Here is a 17,988-nt window from a genome sequence, read left to right on the forward strand (position 1 = left end):
GCTGTTACTGCCACGGTAAGCATTAGTATCGTTTACCGCAGAGGCCATTTACTGAGGCATATGTGTTAAACCTCGGGAACGGAGATGCCCTTCTCACCATACAGCTGTGTGGCCGAGCCGGGTGGGGGGACAGCCTGCAGCATGCCGGATATCAGCAGCCGAGGGTGCGGGCTGTACATACTTGAGGCAGCTGGATATTCAACAGTGCTGAAAGCCTCCGGAGCCCGCACCCCTGGTGCTGCAGTACACCGGCAGAGGACACCCATCCCCCGAACCCTGCGTAGCCCAAAGCCGGATTTTGACAGCATGTTAAACGCAGAAGTAGAAGCCGCTTATTGCCAGTCAACATGCTGCTGATCTCCGGCTTTGGGCTCCGCACGTACCTTACAGTCCGCACCCTCGGCTGCTGATATCCGGAATGCTGCCCCTGCTGCTGACTTTCCACCTGCCCGGCTCGCCCACCCAGCTGGATGGTGAGTGAGAAGGGCTTCTCAGTGCCCATGGTTTAATACATATCCCTCTTCGGTAAATGGCCATTAGTACATCCCGCCCACACACACAGACTGCCGACCCACTTACTTACACACACACACGCTGTAGACTACACACACACACAGACTGGCCACCCCCAAACCCCACACACACCCACTTAGACTACACACACATTCTCATACTTTTCCCTCCCCCACACACACTGGACTGCAAAAATTTACACACACTCACACTGTCCCACACACACAATTAACACACACTGACACTGTCCCACACACACACACACACGCACACTGTCCCACTCACCAGTGGCGTGCGGTGAGGTTAGTGGCTGGTGAGACACTACAGACATAATGTCCACCGAATCCTGTCGATGACCCCTACCGCCACCGAGCCAATTGCCGCCACTGCCTCTGAGCCGATGCCCGCTGCCACCACCAATGGCTTACAAACCCGCCCACCATCAACTGACCCAGCCCTCCGACACTAATTTGCATCCTAGTCCGATGCCGCCAATGCCCGCTGCCTGCCTGCTCATCATACTTGTGATATATTGTACATTTTTATAGAAAAAAATAATAATTAGTGTTTGGGACTAGGAAGGGAGTGGGAGGAGGACATGAATGCAATTTTGTTGTCCAGGGCTTCCATTATCTTAATGGAGAAGGGTCTGAATGGGTTAAAAAATGTACAAAAAAAATGTGTGAGGTCCCCCCTCCTAAGTATAACCAGCCTCGGGCTCTTTGAGCCGGTCCTGGTTGTTTAAACACTGGGAAAAAATTGGACAGGGGTTCCCCGTATTTAGACAACCAGCACCGGGCTCTTATTCCGGTCCTGGTTCCAAAAATACGGGGGACAAAAGATGTAGGGGTCCCCCGTATTTTTAAAACCAGCACCAGGCTCCACTAGCCAGGGACATAATGCCACAGCCGGGTGACACATTTATGTAGGTCCCTGCGGCCGTGGCATTACCCCCCCAACTAGTCACCACTGGCCAGGGTTCCCTGGAGGAGTGGGGTCCCCTTAAATCAAGGGGTCACCCCCCCTCCAGGCACCCAAGGGCCAGGGGTGAAGCCCGAGGCTGTCCCCCCCATCCGTGGGCGGTGGATGGGAGACTGATAGCCATGTAATTAAAAAAAAGAATATTGTTTTTTGTTGTGGAACTACAAGGCCCAGCAAGTCTCCCCCGCTTGCTGGTACTTGGAGAACCTCAAGTACCAGCATGCGGGGAAATAACAGGCCCGCTGGTACCTGTAAATCTACAACAGAAAAAATACCCAAATAAAAACACAACTCACACACCGTGACAGTAAAAATTTATTAAAACACACTTACACACTCACACATACTTACCTATATCCCACGCCGGTCATGTCCACTTGTCCAGTAGAATCCAATAGGGGTACCTGTAAAAATGAGAGACACATTACTTACCTACATCCCACGCCGATCACGTCCACTTGTCCAGTAAAATCCAATAGGGGTACCTGTAAAAATGAGAGACAGATTACTTACCTACATCCCACGCTGGTCACGTCCACTTGTCCAGTAGAATCCAATAGGGGTACCTGTAAAAATGAGAGACAGATTACTTACCTACATCCCACGCTGGTCACGTCCACTTGTCAGTAGAATCCAATAGGGGTACCTGTAAAAATGAGAGACAGATTACTTACCTACATCCCACGCCGGTCACGTCCACTTGTCAGGAGAATCCAATAGGGGTACCTGTAAAAATGAGAGACAGATTACTTACCTACATCCCACGCCGGTCACGTCCACTTGTCAGTAGAATCCAATAGGGGTACCTGTTAAAAATGAAAATGATACTTACAAACTTCAATCCACAGGAGGAGAGAGAGAGAGAGAGAGAGAGGGGGGGGGGAGGAGAGAGAGAGACTAACCTGCTGCTGCTGCTGCTGGGGAGACCGGCACACACTGCAGAGCCACGACGGGAGGACGGAGCCGACGGAGGAGGGGGAGAGCCGCACAACACCGCTCCTGGCAGCGGAGGAGGACGGGGGATGGGGGCGCACACTGCAGACACCAATCACCGCCGGGACAATTAACACACACACACTGTCCCACACACATACACACATACACAATTAACACACACGCACACTGTCCCCCACACACACACAATTAACACACACGCACACTGTCCCACACACATACACACACAATTAACACACACGCACACTGTCCCACACACACACACACACACACACACACACACACAATTAACACACACGCACACTGTCCCACACACACACACAATTAACACACACGCACATTGTCCCACACACACACACAATTAACACACACACACACTGTCCCACACACACACACACACACAATTAACACACACGCACACTGTCCCACACACACGCACACTGTCCCACACACACACACACACACACAATTAACACACACGCACACTGTCCCACACACACACACACACACACACACAATTAACACACACGCACGCACTGTCCCACACACACACAATTAACACACTCACACTGTCCCACACACGCACAATTAACACACTCACACAATTAACACACATTCACACTGTCCCACACACACAATTAACACACTCACACAATTAACACACACTCACACTGTCCCACACACACACAATTAACACACGCACACAATTAACACACACTCACACTGTCACACACACCCACACAATTAACACACACACTGTCCCGCATCCCCCTCTCCCGACAGAAAAAAACTATAAACATTTGTAAAGGCCGCTCACCTGTTAAGCCCGCTCACCGAGGCCGCGCACGCGCGTACCTCCAAGGTCGCGGTCGCGCGCACGCGCGATCGCGCACTGTACAATGTGTAGGGAGGAGGGGGGGATGAGCGGAGGCTCCTGGCTGCCGCTGCCTGTCCAGTGTGACAGGCACAGCAGCCGGGAAGACAGGGAGAGCGCCGCAGGTAGCGCCGGCGGAATCCCTGTCGCATGGGGTGAGCGGGCCGTGCCGGTGGCGCCCCCTCTGTTGGGGCTTCCATAGCGCCCAGGGCACATGCCCTGCTCGCCCCGTGCTAGATACGCCTCTGATCTGAGGGTCCAGGGTTCAAGTCCCTGTTCAGGCGAGTGTCTTTTAAACAATGGTGCTTTTGTTTGTGAAATGGACAATTTTGCAGAGTTTAAAATCATCCATTCCTGCAGGCAGCCATCTTTTAATTGTTGATGCTGATTATGTTCATTATTCAATGGGAAGGTGTATAGATTGGAAAGATTCTGTAGAATATTAAGAATGGACTTTATCACTCTTCAATAGGCACACATTATTGGCATCTAGTAATATAATCATCACAAAGTAGTATCGCTACATGTCAGTTCTAAAGACTTTATTTCATCAGGAACTCAAATCCATCCTTCTTTGATAGGCACACAGTGATTAAAATAGACAAGTAATAAATCAAACCTCTTTAACAAAAATAATTGAATGTGATTATTGAAGTAAGGTGATACTTAACGAATCTAAGGATTTACATCTTAAACACAGAGGAAACTAAAATATATTTCATCAAGAGACCCTACAAGCCAAGTCTTTCAGTTCATGATAGCAGTAACACATATATTTTTCCACATTTTTTGTAATTGCACAGCAAATTGTCATGTTTTATATATTTCGAGCAGTTTCCAATATGGCAACTTCAGTGCTCAGAGCCTGGATAGCTCAGTCGGTAGAGCATCAGACTTTTAATCTGAGGGTTCAGGGTTCAAGTCCGTGTTCAGGCGAGTTTCTTTTAAACAATGGTGTTTTTGTTTGTGAAATGGACAATTTTGCAGAGTTTAAAATTATCCATTCCTGCAGGCAGCCATCTTTTAATTGTTGATGCTGATTATGTTCATTATTCAATGGGAAGGTGTATAGATTGGAAAGATTCTGTAGAATATTAAGAATGGACTTTATCACTCTTCAATAGGCACACATTATTGGCATCTAGTAATATAATCATCACAAAGTAGTATCGCTACATGTCAGTTCTAAAGACTTTATTTAATCAGGAACTCAAATCCATCCTTCTTTGATAGGCACACAGTGATTAAATTAGACAAGTAATAAATCAAACTTCTTTGACAAAAATAATTGAATGTGATTATTGAAGTAAGGTGATACTTAACGAATCTAAGGATTTACATCTTAAACACAGAGGAAACTAAAATATATTTCATCAAGAGACCCTACAAGCCAAGTCTTTCAGTTCATGATAGCAGTAACACATACATTTTTCCACATTTTTTGTAATTGCACAGCAAATTGTCATGTTTTATATATTTCGAGCAGTTTCCAATAGGGCAACTTCAGTGCTCAGAGCCTGGATAGCTCAGTCGGTAGAGCATCATACTTTTAATCTGAGGGTCCAGGGTTCAAGTCCCTGTTCAGGCGAGTGTCTTTTAAACAATGGTGTTTTTGTTTGTGAAATGGACAATTTTGCAGAGTTTAAAATCATCCATTCCTGCAGGCAGCCATCTTTTAATTGTTGATGCTGATTATGTTCATTATTCAATGGGAAGGTGAAAAGATTAGAAAGATTCTGTAGAATATTAAGAATGGACTTTATCACTCTTCAATAGGCACACATTATTGGCATCTAGTAATATAATCATCACAAAGTAGTATCGCTACATGTTAGTTCTAAAGACTTTATTTCATCAGGAACTCAAATCCATCCTTCTTTGATAGGAACACAGTGGTTAAATTAGACAAGTAATAAATCAAACCTCTTTGACAAAAATAATTGAATGTGATTATTGAAGTAAGGTGATACTTAATGAATCTAAGGATTTACATCTTAAACACAGAGGAAACTAAAATATATTTCATCAAGAGACCCTACAAGCCAAGTCTTTCAGTTCATGATTGCAGTAACACATATATTTTTCCACATTTTTTGTAATTGCACAGCAAATTGTCATGTTTTATATATTTCGAGCAGTTTCCAAAATGGCAACTTCAGCACTCAGAGCTAGGATAACTCAGTCGGTAGAGCATCAGACTTTTAATCTGAGGGTCCAGGGTTCAAGTCCCTGTTCAGGCGAGTGTCTTTTAAACAATGGTGTTTTTGTTTGTGAAATGGACAATTTTGCAGAGTTTAAAATTATCCATTCCTGCAGGCAGCCATCTTTTAATTGTTGATGCTGATTATGTTCATTATTCAATGGGAAGGTGTATAGATTGGAAAGATTCTGTAGAATATTAAGAATGGACTTTATCACTCTTCAATAGGCACACATTCTTGGCATCTAGTAATATAATCATCACAAAGTAGTATCGCTACATGTCAGTTCTAAAGACTTTATTTCATCAGGAACTCAAATCCATCCTTCTTTGATAGGCACACAGTGATTAAAATTGACAAGTAATAAATCAAACCTCTTTAACAAAAATAATTGAATGTGATTATTGAAGTAAGGTGATACTTAACGAATCTAAGGATTTACATCTTAAACACAGAGGAAACTAAAATATATTTCATCAAGAGACCCTACAAGCGAAGTCTTTCAGTTCATGATAGCAGTAACACATATATTTTTCCACATTTTTTGTAATTGCACAGCAAATTGTCATGTTTTATATATTTGAGCAGTTTCCAATATGGCAACTTCAGCGCTCAGAGCCTGGATAGCTCAGTCGGTAGAGCATCAGACTTTTAATCTGAGAGTCCAGGGTTCAAGTCCCTGTTCAGGCGAGTGTCTTTTAAACAATGTTGTTTTTGTTTGTGAAGTGGACAATTTTGCAGAGTTTAAAATCATCCATTCATGCAGGCAGCCATCTTTTAATTGTTGATGCTGATTATGTTCATTATTTAATGGGAAGGTGTATAGATTGGAGAGGTTCTTTAGAATATTAAGAATGGACTTTATCACTCTTCAATAGGCACACATTATTGGCATCTAGTAATATAATCATCACAAAGTAGTATCGCTACATGTTAGTTCTAAAGACTTTATTTTATCAGGAACTCAAATCCATCCTTCTTTGATAGGCACACAGTGGTTAAATTAGACAAGTAATAAATCAAACCTCTTTGACAAAAATAATTGAATGTGATTATTGAAGTAAGGTGATACTTAATGAATCTAAGGATTTACATCTTAAACACAGAGGAAACTAAAATATATTTCATCAAGAGACCCTACAAGCCAAGTCTTTCAGTTCATGATTGCAGTAACACATATATTTTTCCACATTTTTTGTAATTGCACAGCAAATTGTCATGTTTTATATATTTCGAGCAGTTTCCAAAATGGCAACTTCAGCACTCAGAGCCAGGATAACTCAGTCGGTAGAGCATCAGACTTTTAATATGAGGGTCCAGGGTTCAAGTCCCTGTTCAGGCGAGTGTCTTTTAAACAATGGTGTTTTTGTTTGTGAAATGGACAATTTTGCAGAGTTTAAAATTATCCATTCCTGCAGGCAGCCATCTTTTAATTGTTGATGCTGATTATGTTCATTATTCAATGGGAAGGTGTATAGATTGGAAAGATTCTGTAGAATATTAAGAACGGACTTTATCACTCTTCAATAGGCACACATTATTGGCATCTAGTAATATAATCATCACAAGTAGTATCGCTACATGTCAGTTCTAAAGACTTTATTTCATCAGGAACTCAAATCCATCCTTCTTTGATAGGCACACAGTGATTAAATTAGACAAGTAATAAATCAAACCTCTTTGACAAAAATAATTGAATGTGATTATTGAAGTAAGGTGATACTTAACGAATCTAAGGATTTACATCTTAAACACAGAGGAAACTAAAATATATTTCATCAAGAGACCATACAAGCCAAGTCTTTTAGTTCATGATAGCAGTAACACATATATTTTTCGACATTTTTTGTAATTGCACAGCAAATTGTCATGTTTTATATATTTCGAGCAGTTTCCAATATGGCAACTTCAGTGCTCAGAGCCTGGATAGCTCAGTCGGTAAAGCATCAGACTTTTAATCTGAGGGTCCAGGGTTCAAGTCCCTGTTCAGGCGAGTGTCTTTTAAATAATGTTGTTTTTGTTTGTGAAGTGGACAATTTTACAGAGTTTAAAATTATCCATTCCTGCAGGCAGCCATCTTTTAATTGTTGATGCTGATTATGTTCATTATGTAATGGGAAGGTGTATAGATTGGAGAGATTCTTTAGAATATTAAGAATGGACTTTATCACTCTTCAATAGGCACACATTATTGGCATCTAGTAATATAGTCATCACAAAGTAGTATCACTACATGTCAGTTCTAAAGACTTTGTTTCATCAGGAACTCAAATCCATCCTTCTTTGATAGGCACACAGTGATTAAATTAGACAAGTAATAAATCAATCCTCTTTGACAAAAATAATTGAATGTGATTATTGAAGTGAGGTGATACTTAAAGCATCTAAGGATTTACAACTTAAACACAGAGGAAACTAAAATATATTTAATCAAGAGACCCTACAAGCCAAGTCTTTCAGTTCATGATTGCAGTAACACATATATTTATCCACATTTTTTGTATTTGCACAGCAAATTGTCATGTTTTATGTATTTCAAGCAGTTTCCAATATGGCAACTTCAGCACTCAGAGCCTGGATAGCTCAGTCGGTAGAGCATCAGACTTTTAATCTGAGGATCCAGGGTTCAAGTCCCTGTTCAGGTGAGTGTCTTTTAAACAATGGTGTTTTTGTTTGTGAAGTGGACAATTTTGCAGAGTTTAAAATTATCCATTCCTGCAGGCAGCCATCTTTTAATTGTTGATGCTGATTATGTTCATTATTCAATGGGAAGGTGTATAGATTGGATAGATTCTTTAGAATATTAAGAATAGACTTTATCACTCTTCAATAGGCACACATTATTGGCATCTAGTATTATAGTCATCACAAAGTAGTATCACTACATGTCAGTTCTAAAGACTTTGTTTCATCAGGAACTCAAATCCATCCTTCTTTGATAGGCACACAGTGATTAAATTAGACAAGTAATAAATCAAACCTCTTTGACAAAAATAATTGAATGTGATTATTGAAGTGAGGTGATACTTAAAGCATCTAAGGATTTACAACTTAAACACAGAGGAAACTAAAATATATTTCATCAAGAGACCCTACAAGCCAAGTCTTTCAGTTCATGATTGCAGTAACACATATATTTTTCCACATTTTTTGTAATTGCACAGCAAATTGTCATGTTTTATATATTTCGAGCAGTTTCCAATATGGCAACTTCAGTGCTCAGGGCCTGGATAACTCAGTCGGTAGAGCATCAGACTTTTAATCTGAGGGTCCAGGGTTCAAGTCCCTGTTCAGGCGAGTGTCTTTTAAACAATGTTGTTTTTGTTTGTGAAGTGGACAATTTTGCAGAGTTTAAAATCATCCATTCCTGCAGGCAGCCATCTTTGAATTGTTGATGCTGATTATGTTCATTATTCAATGGGAAGGTGTATAGATTGGAGAGATTCTTTAGAATATTAAGAATGGACTTTATCACTCTTCAATAGGCACACATTATTGGCATCTAGTAATATAGTCATCACAAAGTAGTATCATTACATGTCAGTTCTAAAGACTTTGTTTCATCAGGAACTCAAATCCATCCTTCTTTGATAGGCACACAGTGATTAAATTAGACAAGTAATAAATCAATCCTCTTTGACAAAAATAATTGAATGTGATTATTGAAGTGAGGTGATACTTAAAGCATCTAAGGATTTACAACTTAAACACAGAGGAAACTAAAATATATTTCATCAAGATACCCTACAAGCCAAGTCTTTCAGTTCATGATTGCAGTAACACATATATTTATCCACATTTTTTGTATTTGCACAGCAAATTGTCATGTTTTATATATTTCAAGCAGTTTCCAATATGGCAACTTCTGCACTCAGAGCCTGGATAGCTCAGTCGGTAGAGCATCAGACTTTTAATCTGAGGGTCCAGGGTTCAAGTCCCTGTTCAGGCGAATGTCTTTTAAACAATGGTGTTTTTGTTTGTGAAATGGACAATTTTGCAGAGTTTAAAATTATCCATTCCTGCAGGCAGCCATCTTTTAATTGTTGATGCTGATTATGTTCATTATTCAATGGGAAGGTGTATAGATTGGATAGATTGTGTAGAATATTAAGAATGGACTTTATCACTCTTTAATAGGCACACATTATTGGCATCTAGTAATATAATCATCACAAAGTAGTATCGCTACATGTCAGTTCTAAAGACTTTATTTCATCAGGAACTCAAATCCATCCTTCTTTGATAGGCACACAGTGATTAAATTAGACAAGTAATAAATCAAACCTCTTTGACAAAAATAATTGAATGTGATTATTGAAGTGAGGTGATACTTAAAGCATCTAAGGATTTACAACTTAAACACAGAGGAAACTAAAATATATTTAATCAAGAGACCCTACAAGCCAAGTCTTTCAGTTCATGATTGCAGTAACACATATATTTTTCCACATTTTTTGTAATTGCACAGCAAATTGTCATGTTTTATATATTTGAGCAGTTTCCAATATGGCAACTTCAGCGCTCAGAGCCTGGATAGCTCAGTCGGTACAGCATCAGACTTTTAATCTGAGGGTCCAGGGTTCAAGTCCCTGTTCAGGCGAGTGTCTTTTAAACAATGGTGTTTTTGTTTTTGAAGTGGACAATTTTGCAGAGTTTAAAATTATCCATTCCTGCAGGCAGCCATCTTTTAATTGTTGATGCTGATTATGTTCATTAATCAATGGGAAGGTGTATAGATTGGAGAGATTCTTTAGAATATTAAGAATAGACTTTATCACTCTTCAATAGGCACACATTATTGGCATCTAGTAATATAGTCATCACAAAGTAGTATCACTACATGTCAGTTCTAAAGACTTTGTTTCATCAGGAACTCAAATCCATCCTTCTTTGATAGGCACACAGTGATTAAATTAGACAAGTAATTAATCAAACCTCTTTGACAAAAATAATTGAATGTGATTATTGAAGTGAGGTGATACTTAAAGCATCTAAGGATTTACAACTTAAACACAGAGGAAACTAAAATATATTTCATCAAGAGACCCTACAAGCCAAGTCTTTCAGTTCATGATTGCAGTAACACATATATTTTTCCACATTTTTTGTAATTGCACAGCAAATTGTCATGTTTTATATATTTCGAGCAGTTTCCAATATGGCAACTTCTGCACTCAGAGCCTGGATAGCTCAGTTGGTAGAGCATCAGACTTTTAATCTGAGGGTCCAGGGTTCAAGTCCCTATTCAGGCGAGTGTCTTTTAAACAATGGTGTTTTTGTTTTGTGAAATGGACAATTTTGCAGAGCTTAAAATTATCCATTCCTGCAGGCAGCCATCTTTTAATTGTTGATGCTGATTATGTTCATTATTCAATGGGAAGGTGTATAGATTGGAAAGATTCTGTAGAATATTAAGAATGGACTTTATCACTCTTTAATAGGCACACATTATTGGCATCTAGTAATATAATCATCACAAAGTAGTATCGCTACATGTCAGTTCTAAAGACTTTATTTCATCAGGAACTCAAATCCATCCTTCTTTGATAGGCACACAGTGATTAAATTAGACAAGTAATAAATCAAACTTCTTTGACAAAAATAATTGAATGTGATTATTGAAGTAAGGTGATACTTAACGAATCTAAGGATTTACATCTTAAACACAGAGGAAACTAAAATATATTTCATCAAGAGACCCTACAAGCCAAGTCTTTCAGTTCATGATAGCAGTAACACATACATTTTTCCACATTTTTTGTAATTGCACAGCAAATTGTCATGTTTTATATATTTCGAGCAGTTTCCAATATGGCAACTTCAGTGCTCAGAGCCTGGATAGCTCAGTCGGTAGAGCATCAGACTTTTAATCTGAGGATACAGGGTTCAAGTCCCTGTTCAGGCGAGTGTCTTTTAAACAATGGTGTTTTTGTTTGTGAAATGGACAATTTTGCAGAGTTTAAAATCATCCATTCCTGCAGGCAGCCATCTTTTAATTGTTGATGCTGATTATGTTCATTATTCAATGGGAAGGTGAAAAGATTAGAAAGATTCTGTAGAATATTAAGAATGGACTTTATCACTCTTCAATAGGCACACATTATTGGCATCTAGTAATATAATCATCACAAAGTAGTATCGCTACATGTTAGTTCTAAAGACTTTATTTTATCAGGAACTCAAATCCATCCTTCTTTGATAGGCACACAGTGGTTAAATTAGACAAGTAATAAATCAAACCTCTTTGACAAAAATAATTGAATGTGATTATTGAAGTAAGGTGATACTTAACGAATCTAAGGATTTACATCTTAAACACAGAGGAAACTAAAATATATTTCATCAAGAGACCCTACAAGCCAAGTCTTTCAGTTCATGATTGCAGTAACACATATATTTTTCCACATTTTTTGTAATTGCACAGCAAATTGTCATGTTTTATATATTTCGAGCAGTTTCCAAAATGGCAACTTCAGCACTCAGAGCCAGGATAACTCAGTCGGTAGAGCATCAGACTTTTAATATGAGGGTCCAGGGTTCAAGTCCCTGTTCAGGCGAGTGTCTTTTAAACAATGGTGTTTTTGTTTGTGAAATGGACAATTTTGCAGAGTTTAAAATTATCCATTCCTGCAGGCAGCCATCTTTTAATTGTTGATGCTGATTATGTTCATTATTCAATGGGAAGGTGTATAGATTGGAAAGATTCTGTAGAATATTAAGAACGGACTTTATCACTCTTCAATAGGCACACATTATTGGCATCTAGTAATATAATCATCACAAAGTAGTATCGCTACATGTCAGTTCTAAAGACTTTATTTCATCAGGAACTCAAATCCATCCTTCTTTGATAGGCACACAGTGATTAAAATTGACAAGTAATAAATCAAACCTCTTTAACAAAAATAATTGAATGTGATTATTGAAGTAAGGTGATACTTAACGAATCTAAGGATTTACATCTTAAACACAGAGGAAACTAAAATATATTTCATCAAGAGACCCTACAAGCCAAGCCTTTCAGTTCATGATAGCAGTAACACATATATTTTTCCACATTTTTTGTAATTGCACAGCAAATTGTCATGTTTTATATATTTGAGCAGTTTCCAATATGGCAACTTCAGCGCTCAGAACCTGGATAGCTCAGTCGGTAGAGCATCAGACTTTTAATCTGAGGGTCCAGGGTTCAAGTCCCTGTTCAGGCGAGTGTCTTTTAAACAATGTTGTTTTTGTTTGTGAAGTGGACAATTTTGCAGAGTTTAAAATCATCCATTCCTGCAGGCAGCCATCTTTTAATTGTTGATGCTGATTATGTTCATTATTTAATGGGAAGGTGTATAGATTGGAGAGATTCTTTAGAATATTAAGAATGGACTTTATCACTCTTCAATAGGCACACATTATTGGCATCTAGTAATATAGTCATCACAAAGTAGTATCATTACATGTCAGTTCTAAAGACTTTGTTTCATCAGGAACTCAAATCCATCCTTCTTTGATAGGCACACAGTGATTAAATTAGACAAGTAATAAATCAATCCTCTTTGACAAAAATAATTGAATGTGATTATTGAAGTGAGGTGATACTTAAAGCATCTAAGGATTTACAACTTAAACACAGAGGAAACTAAAATATATTTAATCAAGATACCCTACAAGCCAAGTCTTTCAGTTCATGATTGCAGTAACACATATATTTATCCACATTTTTTGTATTTGCACAGCAAATTGTCATGTTTTATATATTTCAAGCAGTTTCCAATATGGCAACTTCTGCACTCAGAGCCTGGATTGCTCAGTCGGTAGAGCATCAGACTTTTAATCTGAGGGTCCAGGGTTCAAGTCCCTGTTCAGGCGAATGTCTTTTAAACAATGGTGTTTTTGTTTGTGAAATGGACAATTTTGCAGAGTTTAAAATTATCCATTCCTGCTGGCAGCCATCTATTAATTGTTGATGCTGATTATGTTCATTATTCAATGGGAAGGTGAATAGATTGGAAAGATTCTGTAGAATATTAAGAATGGACTTTATCACTCTTCAATAGGCACACATTATTGGCATCTAGTAATATAATCATCACAAGTAGTATCGCTACATGTCAGTTCTAAAGACTTTATTTCATCAGGAACTCAAATCCATCTTTCTTTGATAGGCACACAGTGATTAAATTAGACAAGTAATAAATCAAACCTCTTTGACAAAAATAATTGAATGTGATTATTGAAGTAAGGTGATACTTAACGAATCTAAGGATTTACATCTTAAATACAGAGGAAACTAAAATATATTTCATCAAGAGACCATACAAGCCAAGTCTTTTAGTTCATGATAGCAGTAACACATATATTTTTCCACATTTTTTGTAATTGCACAGCAAATTGTCATGTTTTATATATTTCGAGCAGTTTCCAATATGGCAACTTCAGTGCTCAGAGCCTGGATAGCTCAGTCGGTAAAGCATCAGACTTTTAATCTGAGGGTCCAGGGTTCAAGTCCCTGTTCAGGCGAGTGTCTTTTAAACAATGGTGTTTTTGTTTGTGAAGTGGACAATTTTGCAGAGTTTAAAATTATCCATTCCTGCAGGCAGCCATCTTTTAATTGTTGATGCTGATTATGTTCATTATTCAATGGGAAGGTGTATAGATTGGATAGATTCTTTAGAATATTAAGAATAGACTTTATCACTCTTCAATAGGCACACATTATTGGCATCTAGTATTATAGTCATCACAAAGTAGTATCACTACATGTCAGTTCTAAAGACTTTGTTTCATCAGGAACTCAAATCCATCCTTCTTTGATAGGCACACAGTGATTAAATTAGACAAGTAATAAATCAAACCTCTTTGACAAAAATAATTGAATGTGATTATTGAAGTGAGGTGATACTTAAAGCATCTAAGGATTTACAACTTAAACACAGAGGAAACTAAAATATATTTCATCAAGAGACCCTACAAGCCAAGTCTTTCAGTTCATGATTGCAGTAACACATATATTTTTCCACATTTTTTGTAATTGCACAGCAAATTGTCATGTTTTATATATTTCGAGCAGTTTCCAATATGGCAACTTCAGTGCTCAGGGCCTGGATAACTCAGTCGGTAGAGCATCAGACTTTTAATCTGAGGGTCCAGGGTTCAAGTCCCTGTTCAAGCGAGTGTCTTTTAAACAATGTTGTTTTTGTTTGTGAAGTGGACAATTTTGCAGAGTTTAAAATCATCCATTCCTGCAGGCAGCCATCTTTGAATTGTTGATGCTGATTATGTTCATTATTCAATGGGAAGGTGTATAGATTGGAGAGATTCTTTAGAATATTAAGAATGGACTTTATCACTCTTCAATAGGCACACATTATTGGCATCTAGTAATATAGTCATCACAAAGTAGTATCATTACATGTCAGTTCTAAAGACTTTGTTTCATCAGGAACTCAAATCCATCCTTCTTTGATAGGCACACAGTGATTAAATTAGACAAGTAATAAATCAATCCTCTTTGACAAAAATAATTGAATGTGATTATTGAAGTGAGGTGATACTTAAAGCATCTAAGGATTTACAACTTAAACACAGAGGAAACTAAAATATATTTCATCAAGATACCCTACAAGCCAAGTCTTTCAGTTCATGATTGCAGTAACACATATATTTATCCACATTTTTTGTATTTGCACAGCAAATTGTCATGTTTTATATATTTCAAGCAGTTTCCAATATGGCAACTTCTGCACTCAGAGCCTGGATAGCTCAGTCGGTAGAGCATCAGACTTTTAATCTGAGGGTCCAGGGTTCAAGTCCCTGTTCAGGCGAATGTCTTTTAAACAATGGTGTTTTTGTTTGTGAAATGGACAATTTTGCAGAGTTTAAAATTATCCATTCCTGCAGGCAGCCATCTATTAATTGTTGATGCTGATTATGTTCATTATTCAATGGGAAGGTGAATAGATTGGAAAGATTCTGTAGAATATTAAGAATGGACTTTATCACTCTTCAATAGGCACACATTATTGGCATCTAGTAATATAATCATCACAAGTAGTATCGCTACATGTCAGTTCTAAAGACTTTATTTCATCAGGAACTCAAATCCATCTTTCTTTGATAGGCACACAGTGATTAAATTAGACAAGTAATAAATCAAACCTCTTTGACAAAAATAATTGAATGTGATTATTGAAGTAAGGTGATACTTAACGAATCTAAGGATTTACATCTTAAACACAGAGGAAACTAAAATATATTTCATCAAGAGACCCTACAAGCCAAGCCTTTTAGTTCATGATAGCAGTAACACATATATTTTTCCACATTTTTTGTAATTGCACAGCAAATTGTCATGTTTTATATATTTGAGCAGTTTCCAATATGGCAACTTCAGCGCTCAGAACCTGGATAGCTCAGTCGGTAGAGCATCAGACTTTTAATCTGAGGGTCCAGGGTTCAAGTCCCTGTTCAGGCGAGTGTCTTTTAAACAATGTTGTTTTTGTTTGTGAAGTGGACAATTTTGCAGAGTTTAAAATCATCCATTCCTGCAGGCAGCCATCTTTTAATTGTTGATGCTGATTATGTTCATTATTTAATGGGAAGGTGTATAGATTGGAGAGATTCTTTAGAATATTAAGAATGGACTTTATCACTCTTCAATAGGCACACATTATTGGCATCTAGTAATATAGTCATCACAAAGTAGTATCATTACATGTCAGTTCTAAAGACTTTGTTTCATCAGGAACTCAAATCCATCCTTCTTTGATAGGCACACAGTGATTAAATTAGACAAGTAATAAATCAATCCTCTTTGACAAAAATAATTGAATGTGATTATTGAAGTGAGGTGATACTTAAAGCATCTAAGGATTTACAACTTAAACACAGAGGAAACTAAAATATATTTAATCAAGATACCCTACAAGCCAAGTCTTTCAGTTCATGATTGCAGTAACACATATATTTATCCACATTTTTTGTATTTGCACAGCAAATTGTCATGTTTTATATATTTCAAGCAGTTTCCAATATGGCAACTTCTGCACTCAGAGCCTGGATTGCTCAGTCGGTAGAGCATCAGACTTTTAATCTGAGGGTCCATGGTTCAAGTCCCTGTTCAGGCGAATGTCTTTTAAACAATGGTGTTTTTGTTTGTGAAATGGACAATTTTGCAGAGTTTAAAATTATCCATTCCTGCTGGCAGCCATCTATTAATTGTTGATGCTGATTATGTTCATTATTCAATGGGAAGGTGAATAGATTGGAAAGATTCTGTAGAATATTAAGAATGGACTTTATCACTCTTCAATAGGCACACATTATTGGCATCTAGTAATATAATCATCACAAGTAGTATCGCTACATGTCAGTTCTAAAGACTTTATTTCATCAGGAACTCAAATCCATCTTTCTTTGATAGGCACACAGTGATTAAATTAGACAAGTAATAAATCAAACCTCTTTGACAAAAATAATTGAATGTGATTATTGAAGTAAGGTGATACTTAACGAATCTAAGGATTTACATCTTAAATACAGAGGAAACTAAAATATATTTCATCAAGAGACCATACAAGCCAAGTCTTTTAGTTCATGATAGCAGTAACACATATATTTTTCCACATTTTTTGTAATTGCACAGCAAATTGTCATGTTTTATATATTTCGAGCAGTTTCCAATATGGCAACTTCAGTGCTCAGAGCCTGGATAGCTCAGTCGGTAAAGCATCAGACTTTTAATCTGAGGGTCCAGGGTTCAAGTCCCTGTTCAGGCGAGTATCTTTTAAATAATGTTGTTTTTGTTTGTGAAGTGGACAATTTTACAGAGTTTAAAATTATCCATTCCTGCAGGCAGCCATCTTTTAATTGTTGATGCTGATTATGTTCATTATGTAATGGGAAGGTGTATAGATTGGAGAGATTCTTTAGAATATTAAGAATGGACTTTATCACTCTTCAATAGGCACACATTATTGGCATCTAGTAATATAGTCATCACAAAGTAGTATCACTACATGTCAGTTCTAAAGACTTTGTTTCATCAGGAACTCAAATCCATCCTTCTTTGATAGGCACACAGTGATTAAATTAGACAAGTAATAAATCAATCCTCTTTGACAAAAATAATTGAATGTGATTATTGAAGTGAGGTGATACTTAAAGCATCTAAGGATTTACAACTTAAACACAGAGGAAACTAAAATATATTTAATCAAGAGACCCTACAAGCCAAGTCTTTCAGTTCATGATTGCAGTAACACATATATTTATCCACATTTTTTGTATTTGCACAGCAAATTGTCATGTTTTATGTATTTCAAGCAGTTTCCAATATGGCAGCTTCAGCACTCAGAGCCTGGATAGCTCAGTCGGTAGAGCATCAGACTTTTAATCTGAGGGTCCAGGGTTCAAGTCCCTGTTCAGACGAGTGTCTTTTAAACAATGGTGTTTTTGTTTGTGAAATGGACAATT

At 37.8% G+C, this 17,988-nt stretch overlaps 17 non-coding genes across 17 annotated transcripts; all 17 read left to right on the forward strand.

The window, feature by feature from the left end:
• The first annotated feature begins 4,185 nt into the window (after window positions 1-4,185).
• On the forward strand, window positions 4,186-4,258 carry TRNAK-UUU (transfer RNA lysine (anticodon UUU)). The gene has a single exon. It is a non-coding gene; the product is annotated as a tRNA-Lys (tRNA).
• A 579-nt stretch (window positions 4,259-4,837) lies between these two features.
• TRNAK-UUU (transfer RNA lysine (anticodon UUU)) lies at window positions 4,838-4,910 on the forward strand. Its single transcript has one exon. It is a non-coding gene; the product is annotated as a tRNA-Lys (tRNA).
• Window positions 4,911-6,140: 1,230 nt separating this feature from the next.
• On the forward strand, window positions 6,141-6,213 carry TRNAK-UUU (transfer RNA lysine (anticodon UUU)). Its single transcript has one exon. It is a non-coding gene; the product is annotated as a tRNA-Lys (tRNA).
• Window positions 6,214-7,443: 1,230 nt separating this feature from the next.
• Window positions 7,444-7,516, forward strand: TRNAK-UUU (transfer RNA lysine (anticodon UUU)). Its single transcript has one exon. It is a non-coding gene; the product is annotated as a tRNA-Lys (tRNA).
• Window positions 7,517-8,095: 579 nt separating this feature from the next.
• Window positions 8,096-8,168, forward strand: TRNAK-UUU (transfer RNA lysine (anticodon UUU)). Its single transcript has one exon. It is a non-coding gene; the product is annotated as a tRNA-Lys (tRNA).
• Window positions 8,169-8,747: 579 nt separating this feature from the next.
• TRNAK-UUU (transfer RNA lysine (anticodon UUU)) lies at window positions 8,748-8,820 on the forward strand. Its single transcript has one exon. It is a non-coding gene; the product is annotated as a tRNA-Lys (tRNA).
• A 579-nt stretch (window positions 8,821-9,399) lies between these two features.
• TRNAK-UUU (transfer RNA lysine (anticodon UUU)) lies at window positions 9,400-9,472 on the forward strand. The gene has a single exon. It is a non-coding gene; the product is annotated as a tRNA-Lys (tRNA).
• Window positions 9,473-10,050: 578 nt separating this feature from the next.
• Window positions 10,051-10,123, forward strand: TRNAK-UUU (transfer RNA lysine (anticodon UUU)). The gene has a single exon. It is a non-coding gene; the product is annotated as a tRNA-Lys (tRNA).
• A 579-nt stretch (window positions 10,124-10,702) lies between these two features.
• On the forward strand, window positions 10,703-10,775 carry TRNAK-UUU (transfer RNA lysine (anticodon UUU)). Its single transcript has one exon. It is a non-coding gene; the product is annotated as a tRNA-Lys (tRNA).
• Window positions 10,776-11,355: 580 nt separating this feature from the next.
• On the forward strand, window positions 11,356-11,428 carry TRNAK-UUU (transfer RNA lysine (anticodon UUU)). The gene has a single exon. It is a non-coding gene; the product is annotated as a tRNA-Lys (tRNA).
• Window positions 11,429-12,658: 1,230 nt separating this feature from the next.
• TRNAK-UUU (transfer RNA lysine (anticodon UUU)) lies at window positions 12,659-12,731 on the forward strand. Its single transcript has one exon. It is a non-coding gene; the product is annotated as a tRNA-Lys (tRNA).
• Window positions 12,732-13,310: 579 nt separating this feature from the next.
• TRNAK-UUU (transfer RNA lysine (anticodon UUU)) lies at window positions 13,311-13,383 on the forward strand. The gene has a single exon. It is a non-coding gene; the product is annotated as a tRNA-Lys (tRNA).
• A 578-nt stretch (window positions 13,384-13,961) lies between these two features.
• TRNAK-UUU (transfer RNA lysine (anticodon UUU)) lies at window positions 13,962-14,034 on the forward strand. Its single transcript has one exon. It is a non-coding gene; the product is annotated as a tRNA-Lys (tRNA).
• Window positions 14,035-15,265: 1,231 nt separating this feature from the next.
• Window positions 15,266-15,338, forward strand: TRNAK-UUU (transfer RNA lysine (anticodon UUU)). Its single transcript has one exon. It is a non-coding gene; the product is annotated as a tRNA-Lys (tRNA).
• A 577-nt stretch (window positions 15,339-15,915) lies between these two features.
• On the forward strand, window positions 15,916-15,988 carry TRNAK-UUU (transfer RNA lysine (anticodon UUU)). Its single transcript has one exon. It is a non-coding gene; the product is annotated as a tRNA-Lys (tRNA).
• A 1,230-nt stretch (window positions 15,989-17,218) lies between these two features.
• Window positions 17,219-17,291, forward strand: TRNAK-UUU (transfer RNA lysine (anticodon UUU)). Its single transcript has one exon. It is a non-coding gene; the product is annotated as a tRNA-Lys (tRNA).
• A 579-nt stretch (window positions 17,292-17,870) lies between these two features.
• Window positions 17,871-17,943, forward strand: TRNAK-UUU (transfer RNA lysine (anticodon UUU)). Its single transcript has one exon. It is a non-coding gene; the product is annotated as a tRNA-Lys (tRNA).
• Window positions 17,944-17,988: the final 45 nt, after the last annotated feature.

Source organism: Pseudophryne corroboree, chromosome 1 (genome assembly GCF_028390025.1).
Source record: "Pseudophryne corroboree isolate aPseCor3 chromosome 1, aPseCor3.hap2, whole genome shotgun sequence".
Taxonomy (NCBI): Eukaryota; Metazoa; Chordata; class Amphibia; order Anura; family Myobatrachidae; genus Pseudophryne; species Pseudophryne corroboree.